The following is a 20,674-nucleotide window of genomic DNA, read 5'->3' as shown; positions in this document are numbered from 1 at the left end:
GTAGGTGTCATTTTCTCATGAATGTATAGCTGAAGGCACTGGCTTTCCACGGGTCCTCAGCTGGAGGCCACTCTTCAGGTCACAGAGGCTACTAAAAGTTCATAGAGGCCACATGAGTGGGCATCCTTGGCATGACTCCTTATATCATCAAACCATAAAGGGTATTGTTTCACCTTAAGGAAGTCCCTGTCCCTCTCTTAAGGGTTTTCATCTGATTAAGTCAGCCCAGCACAAAATAATCTGCATTTTTATTATCTCTAATAGAACTGATTGGGGAATTTCATCACTTTGGCACTATCGCTTCACCTTTGTCATATTCTTTTAGCTAGAAGCAAATCACAGATCCAACCTATACATAAGGGAAGGGATTATAAAAGGCATGAACACTAGGGAATGGATATCATGAGAGATCACCCTAGCATATGTCCACCACAGCTTGCCATCTTAGATCTGAGCCACAGAAGAGCAATCTGCTGAAATCATGGCACATGTAAACCATCAGAAAGCATACCTAAACGTTCATACTTTCTCCCAGTAATTCAAGAAGTTTTATTTTTTTTACATCTATATGCCTTCTCTAAAACATTGAACTCAATCAACCTTATTTATAATTTCATCTTCTCTTTGTCTTAAAAATTTCAGATAAATTGTTTTCCTCTTCCTTTCCTAACTCTCCCTCAAGTGGGTTAGACATTTAAATATATTTTATATCAGTCCTATACAATAGAAATATAATGCAAGCCACACATGTAATCACATTAAAAAGTAAAAAATGTGAAAGTAATTTTTGTAATATATTGTATTTAACTCAACATATTGAATATATAGTCACCTTGATATGCACACAATATAAATATGTTTAGGAAAAATTTATATTCTCCCTATCGAATCCTCAAACTCTGGTGCACATTTTACGTTTATGGCATTTGGACTTTACTCAGTGCTCAACAGATACATGAACATTTCTTACCTTATTGACCAGTATAGCTCTGTTATAAACATCCTTAGAAAACATCCCCTTCCAGTCATGGCCCTATTGATTTGTTCTCTTTGTCTATTCTATAAAATGTTTCTTTCTTCCAACAGCTTCTACTTCTTAATCTATCAGTTACTCTTTTTATCCTTGTTCATCTTCCACCCTTACAAATCTATCATCGTTGCACTTGTTAATATCTTCATGTTGCGAAACAAAAATGGAATCTTTTTCTTACTAAAACTCTCATCAGCTTGTCATGTGGTTGAGATCTTATTTCCTATAGCTTCTTTCTCTTTAAATAATGCATCAGCACTCTTGCCTGGTTTCATCTGTCCATCTCTGATAACTTCTTGATCCTGTCCTTGGTGATATTAAATGAGATCCCCAGAAACTCTTCTTCTTCTCTACAACACTCCTGCTTCCAATATTTCCCATGGCAACAGATGGCACACTTATTGGCTCAGGTGTTTATATGATTGTATCACTCTCTATATATATTTTATATACTTTTTAATTCCAGAAAAAAAATTGATTTTTAGGGCACCTCAGTGGTGCAGTCAGTTAAGCGTCTTCCTTCAGCTCAGGTTGTGATCTCACGGTCCTGGGACTGAGCCCCTCATAGAGGTCCCTGCTCAGTAGGGATATAGCTTCTCCCTCTCCCTCTGCCTGCTGCTCCATCTTCTCATTCTCTCTCTCTCTCTCTCTCTCTCTCTCTCTCAAATAAGTAAAATATTTTTTAAAAATTATTGAGTTTCTATTTGTCAAGAATTATTCTAGACAATAAAAAAAATACAACTAAGGACTGCTAAAGATTGCTTTCCTGTGCTTATGCCAAAAATAGTAAGAGAAATAATTGTATATATCCTATAATGATAATCTACTGTAATGATATAGACATAATACAATAATAATACGATTTCATGTAAAGATAAATGCTAACTAAAATTAAAAAAAGATATCAGTATGGGACTGATTAAGAATTGGAATTATATAGTTTCACCAAAAAATCCAGATTGTCTGTATATACATATATTTTTATATATGATACATATATGTGTTTAAATATTCATAGGTATACAAATATACTCATATATGTATATGTCTGTATGACAAACTCTAGCCACTGCTTGTCTGAAAAAACTCTTTCATTCAATTCTTAATTATAATTTTGCTGGGCATAGTATTCTTGGTTGAAATATTTTCTTTTCAGCACTTGGAATATATCATGCCACTGTCTTATAGCCTTCAGATTTTCTGAAAAAAAAAAATCAGCTGATAGTCTAATGGAGAGTCCCTTATACACAAAAAAATTGTTTTCTTTCTTGCTGCTTTTAGGATTCTCTTTAACTTTTAACATTTTACTTTTCGTATTTTTAAAATGTATTTATTTACTTGAGAAAGCATGAGTAGGATGGGGGAAGAGCAGAGGAAGAGAGGTAGAGAGAATCCTAAACTGTCTCCATCACTGATCTCATGACCCTGAGATCATCACCTGAGCCCAAATCAAGAATCAGATGCCTAACCACCTGAGGTGCCTCTAGCTTTTAACATTTTAATTATAGTGTATTTTGGTGTGGATGTGTCTTACTTGGGTTTTTGTGTTTCCTGGGTGTGGTCATCTGTTTCCTTCCCGAAGTTACAGAAGTTTTCAGCCATTATTTTGAAAACCAGTGTTCTGTACATTTCTTCCCATCTTCATCTCTTGGGACCCCTTTAATATGATATATTATTCTGCTTGATATTGCTTCATAGGTCCTTTAAGCTATATTCCTTTTTTTTTAATTCTGTTTTTCTTTCACTGCTCTGTTTGGGTGAGCTCCATTACCCTGTTTTCTAGGTCAGTGATCTGTTCTTCTCCTTCTTCTAGTCTGCTGTTGAACCCCACTAGTGTAGTTTTCTGTTCAATCACTGTATTCTTCCACTCTGTGACTCCTTTTAGTACTTTCCTATATTTTTTACATCAGCTGAAATTCTGTGTTCATCCATTCTATTGCTGAGTTCGCTGACCATCTTTATGACCATTAATTTGAACTCTATCAGGTAGATGACCTATTTCCATTTCATTAAAGTCTTTCTTTGACCTTTTGTCAAAATCTTTCATATGGAACTTATTTTTTGTCTTATTTTGACTGACTCTGCATTTGTTGCTATGTATTAGATGAAACAGCTACCTCCCCCAGGCTTTTTTTTTTTTTTTTCTCCCCCAGGCTTGAAGTAGTAGCAGTGTGTAGCAGATGAAACTTATTGCTCAATTTTGCCCTAGCTCTTTGTTGTTTCTTGAACTTTTGTGATTGTGTAAGTAGCATGGCTTGTTTTTGATGGTTCCTAGTTACTGAGAGTATGCCAAGACCTGCAAGTCTTCCGAAGGGAGTGATCTCAGTCAGCACCTAGTTTCAGGGTTATTGAAAGCCATATCCTCGGGCAGAAGCTTTTAAAGTATGTTAATAGATCTAGTCTTTTGGGTCTGCAATAATAAACCCTGCTGATGTCCTAAAACAGGAGATCAGGAATTGTCTGCAAGGAAACTGTTATAAAAATTGGGGCTTCAGATGATTGTATAAGCTCTTTTTTGGGAAGTAGGAATGAAGCTAATGGAGGGCTCAAATGGTTTCATCCTGTGTGTGTTTCCTGAGAATGGCTCTGTAGCCTTTACAGTGTGGCATGTAAAGGCTTCCTGCCCGGAAGTCCTGAAGTCTTTCTTTAGCTTTAAACTTCAAGACAAGTAGATAGGCCTTTCTCACAGGTACATTAAAGGTATCTTATCGTCACTCTCTGTATAATTTCCTGAATGTGGTCCCTACCTAGAACTGTCTTCCTCAATTGTTATGATCCCATGCAGCCAGAAATGCAAGTTCCTCTAGCTGTCAAGGCAAGTGATACTGTGCCATGCCTTATGTGGACTGCACCCACCCACCAGTTTTAGCAAGGCTACAGAGAGTGCTGAGGAGGGGGCACATCCGTGCCTTTTGTGATAAAAGGGGAAGGGTACTTGGGCCAGGTCACACCTTCAGGTTTAGTGATGCAGAGGAAGAGGGCTGGATGCGGGGCATGCCCATAGTTTAGTGAGGCTTTGTCTGCATGCACTCACCTGCATTAACAAGGTAGAGGGAGAATGCAAGAATGGTACTTCCCAGCGCCTTCATCCCCAGAGAAAGTCTCCACTGGTTCTTGCCCCTTGGGCAGGCACTTTAAGATTAGCAGCTAAGTGTCCTTCAGGTAGAAGCCAGTTCCCTCTCAAGCCATTGCCTTTGCACAAGACCCTGCGATGAATGAGTCTGCATGCAAGCTCCTCAAAAGAAGTATCTCAGATCCACAAAGCCTACTAGATCCCTTAGATGTAAACCCCATTGGTTTCCAAACCCCTGTTTTGGGGGCCTCACACTGGGCATCCCAGCCCTTGAGAGCTGCACTAAAGAAACAAGGCCCCCAAAACATGAATGTGTCCCATTTATCCCTCGTGGAGAAATCTGTTTAGCTAATGTTCAGTTCTTTTTCAGTGGGGATTATTTCAATGTAACTATAGAGTTGGTGTGTCTGTGAGTGCAGGTGAGTTTGGGGTTTTCTTACACTGCCATCTTGAATCACTTCTCCATATCTCTTTTGATTGGTGAATTTAATTCACTTACATTTGAAGTAATCAGAAAACTGAAAGGACTTACTATTGTCATTTGTTGTTTTCTATTTTGTACTTCTTTTGTTTCTATTTTTCTCTCTTCCTGTCTTCCTTTGTGATTTGTGAAATTTTTTGTAATGATATTCTTTGTTTTTTCTCTTCCTTTTTCTAATTGTCATAAGTTTTCCTTTGTCATTACCACAAGGTTTACATAAAACTTTTTATTTTTTTATTTTTTAAAGATGTTTTATTTATTTATTCATGAGAGACCCACACACAGAGAGAGAAAGAGGCAGAGACACAGGCAGAGGGAGAAGCAGGTTCCATGCAGGGAGCCCGACATGGGACTCGATCCCAGGTCTCCAGGATCAGGCCCTGGGCTGAAGTTGGCACTAAGCCACTGAGCCATCCAGGCTGCCCTACATAAAACTTTTTATAGTTATAACAGTGTCTTACTGTTAAGAACTTAACTACAATCACAGGCAAGAAAAAAATCTACAATTTTATTCCCTCTCCCCTGACTTTTTAATTAATGTCAGAATTTACTTCCTTTTTTTTTTTTTTTTTTTTTTTTCCACAGAGAACAAGAGTGTGAGCAGGAGAGGAGCAAGAGAGGGAAGGGAAGCTTAAGAAGGCTTCATGCTCACTGCAGAGCCCCACGTGGAACTTGATCTCACAACCCTGAGATCATGACCTGAGTCAAAATCAAGAGTCAGAAGCTTAACCAATTGAGCCACACAGATGCCCCAGTTATATTCTTAGTAATTCTGTCTTTTAACTTTTATACTAGGGATAAAAATAATATACTCACTACCCTTACATTATTAATAGCATTCTGAATTTGACTAAATATTTTTACCTTTCATAGCTTACTTGTTGCTATCTAGCATCATTTTGTTTCAATGTGAAGAATTCTTTGTATTATTTCTTATAAGTGGTGATGAATTCCCTTTGTTTGTCCTTTAGGCTTCATGAATCTTGTTGTCCTTTTCCCTCTTTGATATGGGAAATTTCAACCAGCATTTCCTTAAATTAGCCTTCTATTCTTTATCTTTTTCTTCTCCTGCTACTACTCACCTGGTATATACACTGGTTCACTTAATCATGGTCTATAAATCCCATAGACTTTCATTTATTTTTTATAATTTTCTTCTTTTTATTTCTCTAACTGGATAATTTCAAAGCACCTGTCAAGAATTTACTGACTTCTTCTATTTGATGGAATCTGCTGTTGAAATTTTCTGTTGAATTTTGCATATCCGTCATTGCACTCTTTAGCTCCAGAAATTTCTTTGTTCTTTTTTTATTAATGATTTCTCTTTGCTAAAATTTTCATCTTGTTTAGGTTTTATCGTCCTGATTTCATTTAGTCATCGTTTTTTTTTTCTTGTGGTTTACTAGAATTCCTTAAAATAAAGGTACTAATCCTCCCCCAACCTCCCAGGAAGGTAGTTCAATAAGTAAAGCTCTTCTGATATTTTATTTATTTTGCTCATTTGGTGGCATCATGCTCCCCTGGCACCTCTTTATATTTGTATAGTTGCATTGATGTCATCAGATTTGAAGGATCAATCACCAATACTAATCTTCTTGGTAGAGGTAGACTGGCTTTGAAAAAGAAATCCCTTCACCAGTCAGCCCAAGCCAGAGATTCTGGGTCAATTAGTTAGCAAAGTTTATGGAAATGCAGGTTTAGCATAGGAGTCCACAAGCTGTTGGTCATGATGCTGAGGTCCATGTGCATGCTGATGTCTTTATATTGTATTTCCCTCTTTTTTTTCAGGAACTACATATTGTAACTGAAAAAATATTACTCTATTTCTTATCTTCCTTCTTACATTGAAATCATTATTTTATAATTATAATTTCTAATTTATTATCTTACATGCTTATAGATATGAAGTTCAGTAATGAAAATATTTTAGGTTTTTGTTTTGTTTCATTTCTGTAAGAGAGCAGGAGGGAAGGGCCGAGGGAAAGAGAAAGAGAATCCTAAGGAGGCTTCACACCCAGCTTGGAGCCCCACATAGGGCTTGACCTTGGGACCCTGATATCATGACCTGAGCCAAAACCAACACTCAGCTAAATGGGCCACCCAGGCACTTGATAAGTATTATTGTCTGCATTTGTTTCCTGGCCATTATTATTTTTTCATTCTGTGATTATTACCAGAATGGGAGGGAAGCAGAGAAGGAAAATGTTACAAATGACCATTTCTGGGTGTCAAATTATGATATAGGTATCTCATATGTCTCATATATATATGTATATATGAGAATGGTCTGGTAGTAGAGAGGTGGCCCTAGGCTTTACACTACACTGCCCCAAGCCAGATAAGTAGAGCTATGAAAAACTGTCCAGTCAGAAGGACAAAAAGAGCTAAGGCCCTGACAAAGGAACTAACTGGCTATAATAAGACATAAAGAACATGTAGTATGATAGGAATGTGGACAGTGAGGCAGATTGTCTCAAGATCCTAAGAAATTGCATTATGTACAGTTTTGTAGACCATAGTCAGCAGGTTGTTATTACTCTAATTATAAATGAGGCAAGTGGTTACATGAGGGAATTTTTTAAAAAGTTATATGATCTCATTCTCATTATGCCAGAAACTTTGTAATCCTCCTTTAAGCCAAATCCTGCCATTTTTTCCTTCTAAAATTAAGAGAGATAATGTGACATATTACCCAAAGGTGCTTCAAAGAATAACTTATTGCCCAAACACTGATACTCCTGTTATCAAATATTTACTTAACTTGCAACAACATTGAAGTTTTTGTTAAAAGAAAGCTTTCCTGGAACATAGCCATGTTTATTCATGTATGTATTGCATGGTTGCTTTCATGCTACAATGGCAGATTTGAGTAGTTGCAATGGAAACTATGTAGGTCAATAAAGCTTAAAACATTTTGTATCTGACAAAAAAAAAAAAAACACTTGAGGGATGCCTGGGTGGCTCAGCGGTTTAGCGCTTGCCTTGGCCCAGGGCATGGACTTGGAGACCCAGGTTTGAGACCCGCGTCAGGCTCCCTGCATGGAGCCTGCTTCTCCCTCTTCCTGTGTCTCTGCCTCTCTCTCTCTCTCTCTCTGCTTCTCATGAATAGATAAATAAAATCTTAAAAAAAAATACTTGAAACAGAAAAATATTAAGCCAAAATTTGCTTATTGGAAAGAATTAATAAGTTAACAACACTTTGAGAAAGACTGATCGCAAATAAAATAGAAAACACAATTAAGGAATAAAAAAGGTAGATTTAACTATCAAAAAATACATATATTTAAAAATAATATATTAGGGGTATCACTTTTTGACAAGAAAATTAATATAAAAACATAAAATGAACATGAAATAAAGTTATCATAAAAGTGCCAAGAAAAAATACCCCTGAATGTTTTTATTTCTATTTAGAAATAAATGTTGATTACCTTCCCTTAAATAAAAACAAAACAAAACAAAACAAACAAACAAACAAAAAAAAACAGGCCCAGATAGCTTTAGAGAGTATAAATAAAGGATGTACTTTCAAAGTCTTGTTAGGACAATATAAAAAAGAGAAAAAGGGGTAAAAAAAGGACAAGGACACTAACATACACACATACCCCACAAAATCATTTGTGAACTGGTAACAATTTTATGGTGTGGTAACTAAGCACAAGATCATAATGTTTGCTAGATGTATCTTAAGTTGAAAACATCTGGGTATATTGCCACTATTTTTCATTATCTGTTTGAAAAATGTTGAGTAATGTTTCCATTAAGCATACTTGAGAGACAACAATCCTTCTCACAGATGATTTCAACTTCTAATCAATCTCTCTTACATTCATTTTTCAGTTCTGAGCAAGACATTGCTAATGCTACATATTCTAGAATTCTCTCCCCTCTGAATGATTAGAATAGCCTTTAGTCTGGAGAGGATTTATTATATGTTTTTTAGTAGACTTCCTTGAATTCAGCCTGCTTTTGAAAGGGGTGGCACAACTTCTTAAACTTTTTAGAATATCTTTTATAGTAACACATCCTTATTGTAAATTCATGGAACTTAATGCAGTGTAGTCAGTGGATTTAATAAATTCTCAGATTTTACATGCCTGAAAATTAACACCAAGAAACAAAGAGGATTATGGTAACTTTTTCACCATTTTGTTATTAAGTGGTTTTTGTTACTGGTAGTTATTCTGACCTCTCTGACAGGAATGTCAAGGGAAATGTTTTATTAATGATTGAAGAGCATTTTAAATGTGAAGTGCCACATAAATACTAAATTATTCTTGACATAAGGAACTAGACTATACCAGCTGTCCTGGCCATAAATGTCAGATCACGGGATTATTTCTGGAAAACAGCTACTGTCTAATCCCTGTCACTTCAGCCTTTTGAAGGAGCTAAAGGTACATGTTTTACTGTTAGTAAAATTTAATAAACTCTACTGCTTTCTGTTATATTAGAATACTTAATAAGATCACAAAAATTCATTAATAATCAGGGAAGAAAGACCTCACTTGGAAAAAGAAATGGCATGAAATTCCAAAAATAGAACAAAAAATGTTTGTAAAATATCATAATATGAAGAGACTAATGAATTATGTTTAAAGAAATGCATACTTAATTATAAGAAGAATAAAGGGGATGGATTGGGAGTTGTGATTTTACATGACACACCCACAGGTGGCTCTCTCCAGAAATAAAAGGAATTTTATCCAATAGGCTTAATGACTGAAACTATTGTAAATATGATGTTTTCAAAACATAATAGTCATATTTCCATTAGCAGATAATAAGGCAAACAGAATCTCCATAAATAACAAAAACAACCAACCCAAGCAAAATCAATATGAAGGCACTGAGCTGTAATTTATAATGATTTTAAAGAATTAGTTGAATGTAAGAAAAGAGAGTCCATAAGATGGTGATGTCGAAAATATTTTCTTCTAGTATCTGAAGCTACTTTAAAATATTCTTATGGAAAGAAAGAAAAAAATAGACTAACATTTATATCTTATACTAAAAGTTTAATACTTTTGTCACTTTCCTAAATACAGGCATGCCTTGGAGATACTGTGGGTTTGGTTCCAGACAATCACAATAAAAAGAATATTGCAACAAAACTAGTCACAGTTTTTGTTTCCTAGCACATATGAAATTTGTATTTGTACTATAGTCTATGAAGTGTATAATAGTACTGTTCAAAAGATACATATATGTATAAGATATATAAACTTTTAGTATAAGTCATAAATGATAGTGTATTTGTATTTGTTTTTTAAGTAAGCTCTATACCCAACACAGGGTTTGAACTACAACCCCAAGATCAAGCATCACATGTTCTACTGACAGGGCCTCTCTGTAAACCTAAAATCACTCCAAAGTAAAAAGTTTATTTTTTAATTTTTTTAATTTTTTTTTTAATTTTTATTTATTTATGATAGTCACACAGAGAGAGAGAGAGGCAGAGACATAGGCAGAGGGAGAAGCAGGCTCCATGCACCAGGAGCCCGACGTGGGATTCGATCCCAGTTCTCCAGAATCGCTCCCTGGGCCAAAGGCAGGTGCTAAACCGCTGCGCCACCCAGGGTTCCCGAAAGTAAAAAGTTCAAACAAAAAAAAACGTTAGTGTAAAGTTAAGAATGTTGCTAATTTGAGTAACATGGAAGTTGAGGAAAAAATGAAAAAAAGACTATCATTATATATATGAAAGTTATAAATGTTACAAGAGATATCCAAGAGTATCATGGCAGAGTGAGAATTCATTACCCTCCACAACATAAAATCCTCCTAAAACAATAGTTTTAAGTACTAAATTAAAAAGAAAGTAGAGGAGGGAAAAAAAAAATCAACAATGTTTTGGAAACTTCATAAGCAGTGTGTGAGTTACTAAACCTAAAACGCAGAATATTAAACCAGTTGTGACAAGCTGAAGAGCAATTGGATTTGTGGGACTGAACCCTCATAAGTTTCTGGAATTGGCTGTAACAAATAAACCCAGAAGTGGATATGAACTTGATGTGGTTAACAGGAAGATTAATTTATCTGAACGGAAGTTACACCCACCCTTCAGCTACTCCATTCCACTCAGCCTGGAGACCATTACACCTTCTCTATTACTGAAAAGTAAACACTGTACTGGAGGGCGATAAAAGGGTATGGACTGCAGTTAACAGGTATGGTTGGAAGGAAAGTCTACATATCAAATATGAATATTGGGACCCACCAGTTTCTTTCCCTGCTGGAATTCTATAATTTTTCAATGCTGTTAGCAAGGCATATATTCTTCCAAACTGGAAAATCTTACCAGCTTAAAAGAAGTAACTAAAAATTCTGACATTAAAAATTCCCCAGTGGGGATCCCTGGGTGGCTCAGAGGTTTAGCGCCTGCCTTCGGCCCAGGGCGTGATCCTGGAGTCCCAGGATCCAGTCCCATATAGGGCTCCCTGCATGGAGTCTGCTTCTCCCTCTGCCTGTGTCTCTGGCTCTCTCTCTCTGTGTATCTCATGAAAAATAAATAAAATCTTAAAAAAAACAACAGTAGGAAAAGAACAGAATCTGGGAAGATAACTATAATGGGTAGCTTCTGAGCATTTAAAGAAGGTACAGCATTAATCAACAAGTGGATGCTATAAAAAGCAACTTCTTTTTGTCTTCTTTTAGAAGACAAAAAAGAATTCAACAGAGAATTAAATAGAATTAAAAATCAAAGTAGAACAAAAACAAATGAAATGGAAATTATCGAAAGGTGACAAAAAAAAAAGTCAGACAACCTATCTGCCAAGTATACACAGAAATAAGTTCTAGAAAGAGATGAAAGAGAATATGGAGGTGAGGAGTTCCCAGAGCCAAAGAAAGGACACTTGACAAGGCACAGAGAATGCCAGTGAATGAGTCAGTGTAGACCCATAGTGCAGCATAAAACTAGCAGCACAATTCAATGAGTTTATTGCCCTCTCCATCCGTATACTTCCCCCTTCTCCTTCCAAGGCAGCCCACCATACCTAATTATCTCTTACTTTCTAGAAACTCATTCTTAGTCTCTTTTTTCTGCTTCTTCCACCTCTTGTTTTGTTTTATTTTGTCTTGTTTCTGTCGAAGTGTTCCAGGACTTATGACTCCCATCTTTTCTCTTTTTATACTTTCATTTCCCTTGGTGTACTTTTCCAGTTTTATGGGTTTAATCTATACGCTAACTTCCAAATTAATTTACGGTACTGGCCTTTGTCTCAGTTTTAGCTTCCCAAGATTGTCTACTTAGTATCTCAAATCAACATATGTAAAAATGAACTGATAATTTTCTTCCTCAACTCAGTCTGCTCCTGCTAAGCCATCCCTATCTTATTTGATGGCAACTCTGTCTTTCCAAGTGTTCACCACAAAAACCATGATTTCATGCTTGAACCATCATTTTTACTTTTCACAACCAATGCCTTGGAAAATCCTTTTTGCTTACATTTAAAATACATCCAGATCTGAGTACTTATCATCCCAATTGCTGTCTCTGGGTCTGTTCCCCCATTCCTTCTTTTCTGTGATCTTATCACTGTTGTTCCTTCTCCTTCACTGGGAGCCCAACATCCTATTTTCAATGAAGCAACCAGATTAAAATTTTTTTAAGACTGCTGATTTCTATGCTCACAATCCTGCAGTGATTTGTCATTCCACTCATAGGAAAAAAACAAAGTTCTTAAAATAGTCTATAAGGTCTTCATGATCTAGCCATGTATGTCCTCCTTCACAGCATCCCCTACTAATAGGCTTCTCATTCCAGGTAAGCCAAGTTCCTTGCTTAAATCCTCCAGATCCAATAGAAACATGTTCCAGCCAAAGGGACTTTATGCTCACCATTTTCTCCACGTAGAATGCTTTCACCAACATATTTGCATGGCAAATCCCTTTATTTCATTCACATCTTTGCTCAAGTGTTCCCTTCATGTAGATATTGCAACGCCTGGTATCATATTTAAAACATATTCTCTTTTTCCTCTAAGCAACTCCAGATATTCTTTTTCCTGCCCCACTTTTTACTTTGACCATGGCATTTATCAGCTTCTGATATTCTTTTTAAATTTATTTGGTTATTATATTTATAGTTTATATTCTTCTCTTCAATGTAAACTCCTTACAAGGAGGCATTTCATCTATTTTCATTGAACAATGGATCTCAAATGATTAAAAAATTGTCTAGCATATAATAGGCACTTACTGGAAACTTCAAAAAAAGGAAGTACTGCTAGACATATTCATTTAAGTATTATAATATAACTACTGAGTAGCGATCTAAAAATTTGCCATGTATCTTTCAAGAGAATCAAAGGATGAAAAATGAGAGGGTATGATAGAGAAAAGCTGGAAAGGTAGGCTAAACTCATTTCTTACAAATGAATACAAGTACATAATGACTAAAATATAGAACAAATGAATATCAGCATAAGCATGTAATTTTGAGATAGAAAAAAACCTCCCAAATACTAAAAATTCAACCAGAAGTGTTGAAAGTCACAGCCTGAAGGCGATGGGAAGTGAGTTCCTTCTGGATGGAGCAGGCTGTTATTTTTCATTCCAATCCTTATATAACTCAAATATAGTTAACTGTGCAAAGGTAACTTTGGAACATTAATTTTAAGAACTGTTTCCGCTAAATACAAGAATGAAAATTAATATTATAATTTTCTAACACATATGGGGTCAGGGATGAAGAGATGCCAATTCAAGTGAGTTAAATTTCCATCTTTCATGGTAGGGATCAATACTCTCTTATAGAACCTATAAATAAAAAAAATGGTGATATTATATCATATAAATTTTTGGAGCCAATTCTCAAACTGAAATAGAAACTTAAAATATACCTTGAAGAATAGGGCAGAGAATAAGGCTTTCACATGTACCATTGTTTGTCATTCCTAAACTGCTCTGTACTATTTGATATCTAATATGTTCTTTAAAAGTATGGACTCAATAATGTTAAAATAGAAATGTCTTTATATCTCACTTCACTTTTTTTCAGCCATTTTGGATTAAATCTTCTTCCCTGTGTCTTAATTTTCAAGTCTAGGAAAAATTTAATTTTCGTTACTCATACTTCGATGATTTCCCTTCAAGTGAATTCCAATCTTCTGAGCATATAGACTCTCCAGTCTGCTCTGATTACATAGATAATTGTGGTAAGGGAAGTGATAGCAAGGAATAAGTGTATTTCATCACAAGGTATGGAGGATGACACCACCTATTTCTATGTTGTTTCCTTTAAGAGCTCCTTGAAGGAGTTTTAGGAACTTTAGGAGTTTAGTCAAAAATCTGAGAGAAAAAAAAAAGAAACTGAGAAAAAAAAAAAACCCACAAAATTCCCATGACTTTTATTACACATATATCATACATATACAGTATTTGAAGGTTAGGATAAAGAAATATTGTGACCCACATCCATTATTTTTGGATTCTAGTCTTTGTAGTTTTATGTACATTTGTGAGAAGAGGTGAGAAAAAATAGAAATTGACCCATATCATTAATTTACATTTCAGTATACAGTTTCTATACTATTTATTTTACTTTTTACGAAATCTGCTCTTGTGCAATTCATGCTTCCATGGAAAGGTATACCTTCAAAATTTCTTCCTAGCTCTAGAGATGACTTTAAAGTTCTGATCAAGTCACTCTTGTGTTTGAATAGAGCAATTTTCTATCTGGATACTGTAATGGTTTTGAAGCAAACCTAGATGTTCTAATCTATATACTCTCCTTTTTTTCATATCTTTCATAAATTTCATGACATTTATGAAGACTGTTAGTACCAATGCTTATCAAGTATTAATATTTGAAAGGGATATAGAAGTGCTAAATGTCCAAATTATTTTAACCTCTGTGTCTCAATTTCTTTATCTGTAAAGTGGGATAACAGTACCTATCAAATACAAATATTGTGAGGATGAAATGAGTCAATACATCTGGGATGCTTAGAATAGCATCTGGGTTATTGTTAGTACTAGCTATGTATTTCTCCTCAGTATCATTTTTTTTTTTTTGGCTTTATTCCTGTAAAGACAGGTGTTGGCTCCCTGAATCTTAGTGAATTCCCAAGTTCTAAACCTTCAAGATCTGTCTGTGTATCTTTCATCTGGTATCTTACAGATGGAGGGAAAACAATGTTTTTATACAATAAATCAACTAAGTGTAGTAATGGCATTATTACATTTTACTTTTGGAAAAATAAGGAACTGTGTAGAAGATAGATTCATTGCTAAGTGGTAAATTGAGCAGAGAAACAGTGGCTGAAAAACTCTTTAATTAATGTATGTAAAATAGAGGATTTCAACTAAGGATGCCACTAAGAGAATATAAAGAAAGAGCTTAGATGCCAAAAACAATTCAAGTCAAAATTGATAGCTCTTTAGAGAATATGTGATTCTCAAATTCTATTTCCATTAACCTGAGAAAGGAATATAAGAAGAAATGGACATGGTGAAGGAGAGTAAACGTTATTGTTTGAATTGAATGTGGAAGTTCTAAACAGAGAAATCCAAAAATAGTTGAGACACAACAAGATAAGGATTTAGCTAAATTTAAGATTAAATCCTGGGTAACAAGTTTTAAATAGATGCCAGAGATGGGTCAGGTACCAGTATATTTTAGTTGGCATAAGGCACTGCATTTACTGTGATGGATAGATAACTGGGTATATGGCAACCTGTTCCATTGCTATATAACACACCACAAAACTTAATGGCTTAAAGGAAAAAAATTTAAAAACTGTTTTCTATCCTATTTCTATGTGTTGCTTAGGATCAGCTGGGCAGTTCTTGCTTGTTGCCTCTCATAGTGAATGCAGTTGAAGAGAAGTTGAAACTAGAGTCATTTTTAAGATTGACATGGCAGGAAAATCAAGATGTCTCATTCACATTGCTGAGAGTCCGTTCTGTTTGCTGGCTGGGAACCCAGCTAGAGTTTATCATACTTCGTCCCCACATAGCCTCCTAACATCTCTTGAGCTTCTCAGAATAGTTGGGTCCTAAACATATATGTTTTAAGAGATAGAAAGCAATAGTAGCCTCCACCCAGAAGATAGAAGCATTTCCTCCATGTTCTGTGAATAAAAGCAGTCCAAAAGCTTGCCCATATTCAAGGAGAGGTGTCTCTTCACTGGATGAATGTCAAAAAACTCAGGATAAACCTTATTTCATCACACAATCTTAAAATGAAAATGATTATAAGACACTTAGCTTTGGGCTTACCCTCTTTTCCCCACATTTTCAAAAATTTTTTGTTATCACAGATTTATTATTAACTTTTTATTTACTTGAGAAAAAAAAGAAGGTAAAATGACATTGACTAGAATGGATGAAGAGACGATCTGGAACAGGGAGCAATGCCATGGCCTCTTAGTGGACACCAGAGTGTGGCCGCAGACAGTGAGAAGACAAAGAGATGATTAGGTTAGCCCTGGGAGAAAGACAAAAGTGACACATTTGAGATGACTTCCTATTTATTTTGAATTTTCTTCACCTCCACTACTTAACCTCTTACATCATCAGCTGGGAGGAAATATAATGTATAAAAGGTTAAGCTTGTGGGCTGTCTATGACATCTAATGACCTGGCGTTAATTACAGGTCCTCCCCACCAAAGGCTAGGTTGTATAAAATACTTTAAGCCTATTTTCTTCTCTGTAAATAACATCTATCTATGTTTGCTTTTTATAATAGGTTCTATTTCTCATTTCATACTTTAAATCAGATTCTCTGTAAATAAACTCTTACAGGCAAATGTTTCTCCCTAAAGTTTCATAGTGCAGAGTTTAGCCTGGATCTGTATCTTCTGATTCCTGGATTGGATTACTGCCTATACATTGCTTTTATTCAGACTTTTTAAAACTTCATATTGTCACCTTTAATTTGCTAAGTCACCTGCAAAATTGGTGGCTTAAAAACACTGTTGTAGCTAAATTCTTCCGTGATCAGTATCAAGACTCTCAAGTTAAAGCCGTACTTGGCCTTCACTGACACTCTCCTGGCCAACACCACTGAAATTCATTAGTAGATGCTGTGCCTTTGGCAAAAGTTCTGCATGTATTTAGATATCAAGCAACATGTTTACTACTTCAAGGCAATGTAATCAGGTTACCATGGAGCTGGAAAAGGACAGTCAGCATTAAATCACAGAAGATTTCAAACTCACAGGCCTATAATCCTGGGTATAGTGTATTGCCATCTTGGATAAATGGCTAAATAAAATTTTATAATGGTTCTCATTTTCAACAGAAAGGGAAATTCATTGCAAATTGTAGTCTCTTTCCTCAACAGCTTCCACAGTTTATGAAAGTACTGGCAATAAGACATGGCAAAATAACAATTGGCAGAAAAGTTTTAATTAAATTAACATACCAATCTTCCAAAGCTTGAATTATTTAAATTACTAACAGCACTCTATGGATGTGACAAAGCAGCAAATAAGACCCTGAATAAAACAGAATGGTTTAACAGTAATTATTTTGCCTTTTAAAATGCTTTATCAGTGAATATTTAAATGGAGAATCTAATTATTTGAGAAGGTTATAGGTGACATTTTAGTAATCAGTGCCTAACATGGAAAATGACCTTGAGTTTATCCTAATTAAGTCAGTTTTCTATGTTATTTGACAGCATCATGGAAGTATACAATGTTGTTGTTGTTGTTGTTGTTGTTTCAAAAAAAACATGTATTGACTCAAGTTGTTTTTTTGTTTTCTTTCTTTCCTCCTCTATTGCTATGGGCTACATTATGGTAGAGAAATCTTAGAATTGCAGAAGTAAAAGGGAAGGTCCCTCGGGTATTGGAATTTCCCAATTTTATAGATGTAGACTATTTTTCTTTTTCTTAATGGATTTTACAAGCATATGACATTAGAGAGTTTAGGGTGTATATAACTGAAACAGGAAAGTAATGAACATAAAATAAGCAATTTCTTGAAAGTTTTACAATATCCCTCGAAATTGGAAGTGCATATTCATGCTTCCTTCTGGGGAGAGATCAAAGACAAACTCAGAGCATAGAATGCTGAAGAAAAAATAATGTGAAAGTAAAGGCCAGTTGAAAGCAAGGGAAGATTGTAAGAAAGCTCATCACCTACTTATGCGTTTGATCACTCAAAAGAGAGCACTTGCAGATTATTCTTTAAGTTAGCTTTCATTTTGCTCTTCATGTATCTTAACAGAAGGTCAGGAAAATTTTCTTTAACCTGACAGCTTGAGTGGGACATTGCTGGAACACATAGCTCATAATCGTCACCGCATCTTTTTCTGGTTACATAGTATATTGGACTAAGATTAATGGAAAATAGGTACTCTTTCTTTTAGCTAACTGCAGTCTTTTCTTATTTATTGCAAGTGATTAAAAGGCCCACTTTTATATACTTATTCATTTCAAGATTACATGCTCCATGTAATATTTACCTACCAAATATGAAAAAATATGAATTCATCCTTAATTTTCTAGGTGACGAAAGCTAACCCAAAAAACCTGTTTTGTTAAAATGTGTAGTTATAGGTTTTACTTAATGCAGTATGACACATTTCCTCTGCCCTTGTAGAGTCCAGATCACTTAATAAATTATGATGTAGTTAAAAATAATTTCTCATTTTCCTATCTTTGCCTTATGTATTTCCTGAAAATAATAGGTGAAGAATAATGAAGCAAGAAAGTGAACTACTGGGATCCCTGGGTGGCGCAGCGGTTTGGCGCCTGCCTTTGGCCCAGGGCGCGATCCTGGAGACCCGGGATCGAATCCCACGTCGGGCTCCCGGTGCATGGAGCCTGCTTCTCCCTCTGCCTGTGTCTCTGCGCCTCTCTCTCTCTCTCTCTCTCTCTCTCTCTCTGTGTGTGTGACTATCATAAATAAATAAAAATTTAAAAAAAAAAAAAAAAGAAAGTGAACTACTTCCTTATTTTTCCAGTAATAATTTTATCTTTAAAATAACTCATATGAGTCTCCGGATTGAGTCTCACATCGGGCTCCCTGCATGGAGCCTGCTTCTCCCTCTGCCTGTTTCTCTGCCTCTTTTTTCTGTCTCTCATGATTAAATAAATAAAATCTTTAAAAGATAAAATAAAAGATAAAACAAAAAGATAAATAAATAAAAAAGATAAAATATTTTATTTAAAATAAAATAAGATAAAATAAAGATCATATGCAAGATGGCAGCTAGTCAGAAAAATAGAGCATAAAAGAACCAGTAATGAACACCAATCACATTCCAGCCAGGCCTATCAACAGAAGACTAGAGACGCCTGGGTGGCTCAGTGGTTGAACATCTGCTTTTGGCTCAGGCCATGATCCCAGGGTTCTGGGATCAAGTCCCGCATTAGGCTTCCCATAGGGAGCCTGCTTCTCCTTCTGCCTGTGTCTCTGCCTCTCTCTGTGTCTCTCATGAATAAATAAAATCTTAAAAAAAAAAAAAAAAAAAGAAGACTAATTCATGACAGCATTCTCTCTATGATAAACTTACTTTCCTTCCTACTATCATTTTTTATATTACTGCCTAAAGCTGAGCCTGTATTTAATACAATCATTGCTCAGACGTGCCACAAAAAGGGACAGAATAAGCAAATGCATTAATCTTTTCCTATAAAGGCTGGTGATGTTTCTGTCTGCTTCTCTGTATTGATAGGCTTGCTTCCTTAAATCTCTGGTAGATGAGCAAATTAAAGTAAGGGAGAGAGAAATTGAGAAATTCATGACTGAGTACAGAAAAAAAAAAAAACAGAATAAAAATATTTTTTGAGGACTAAAAACAGTGGTAAAAGAAAGAGTGGATACCAAGATAGCTTTTTTGTTATAAAGCAGAGTTTCAGGTGTTCAAATTTTATGCCAAAATTCAAGATACTGGAGATTAAACTTTTCTTAAAGGTAGAAACTATAGCTCACACTGCTTAAAACAAACCAAAGGTATACAAATGACAAATAAGCACATTAGAATATGTATGAATGTTGTACATGTGTTTCAAGATTCCCATAGTTTTCTCTAGGATTTTTAGTTAAATGAGACACCTTTTGATTTTCTCTAATAAATTTATAAAAGTTTGGAATTCAGAAATTTCTCTTTATTTAAATGTAATTTCTTAACATTTTAATAGGATATCTGCACACTACTGATCCCCCAAAGTATTTGAAATCATTCTTTTCTATTTCTTCCTATTTCAATCTACTCACATCCTGATAAAAGAATATATACATTTCTATGGGAATCTGCTTATATATACCTCAGTTTTAGTTCACTCAGTTGGATGAATTTACCCTATACTCAACTTTGCAAGCAGGCAATTTTTTTTTTTCTAGGAATAAATACCTCCTATTATGCCCTTGGCCACAATCCCTGTCATCATCAGTGTAAGAGAAAGTCAAACTCAGGGCACCTGCTTATTTTCCCTTCTGGACATGAGGCTAAAGTGACATCACACTTGACATTGCTGCAGCCATCTTATCAGTAAGGGGAGAAACTCTGAGGATAAATCAATACAAGAAAAATAACATAATCAAGAGATATAAAAATAAAAAATTCTTAGGAATGGAGTGGCTTCTCTGTTAATCGGATTTTTGAATATATCCCTAAATCAAATAGTTCAAAGGTTAGCACAACTTTCTGATTTAAAGAAGGGGTGCTAGTATTTAAATAAATATCCAGAATAGGATTTAGATTGTGAAGATTCTAGGAGTTTGATGGCAATTATGAGGTCTTGTTTTATTTCCCCTGCCATAACATCCAAACATTAGCTGCATTAATATGAAAACACAGTAGTACTGTTTAGGAACTGCTGAACATTTTATGTACTATAACCTGTGGGAGGTACAAAATACTTAATAATAATAAAAAAATTCCCTTCACTGTACTCTAATTTCACTGGCAACATTTTGATTAAATTGCTTGTATTAAATAAGAGCTAGAAAATTGCTGATATAATATGAAACTTGAAAGTATGATCTAAAATTGCATTTAACCTGCAGAAAATTAATGAAGCAATGACAATAAGATAGAATAATTTGGTATTTACATAGTTACAAGTGGGCAGCTTCCAGACATTAAATTAGGGGAATTAGAACACTAAGTGCTACTTTTAAAACAGATTC

The 20,674-nt window shown here is 35.1% G+C and overlaps 1 long non-coding RNA gene across 5 annotated transcripts in view; it reads left to right on the top strand.

The window, feature by feature from the left end:
* The window catches only part of LOC144313053 (uncharacterized), a 90,803-nt gene that overhangs the window by 32,491 nt on the left and 37,638 nt on the right, over positions 1-20,674 (top strand). The window contains exon 5 of one of the 5 annotated variants that reach the window (XR_013378746.1): positions 5,170-5,413. The exons of the other annotated variants lie outside the window; for them this stretch is intronic. This is a non-coding gene — a long non-coding RNA (uncharacterized LOC144313053). Of the gene's footprint in view, positions 1-5,169; positions 5,414-20,674 lie in introns of those variants that run through there. 5 annotated transcript variants of the gene reach the window in all.

The sequence above is a fragment of the Canis aureus genome, chromosome 4 (genome assembly GCF_053574225.1).
Source record: "Canis aureus isolate CA01 chromosome 4, VMU_Caureus_v.1.0, whole genome shotgun sequence".
Lineage (NCBI taxonomy): Eukaryota > Metazoa > Chordata > Mammalia > Carnivora > Canidae > Canis > Canis aureus.
The sequence above is the reverse complement of the archived record's forward strand: the minus strand, read 5'-3'. Positions and strand labels throughout refer to the sequence as shown.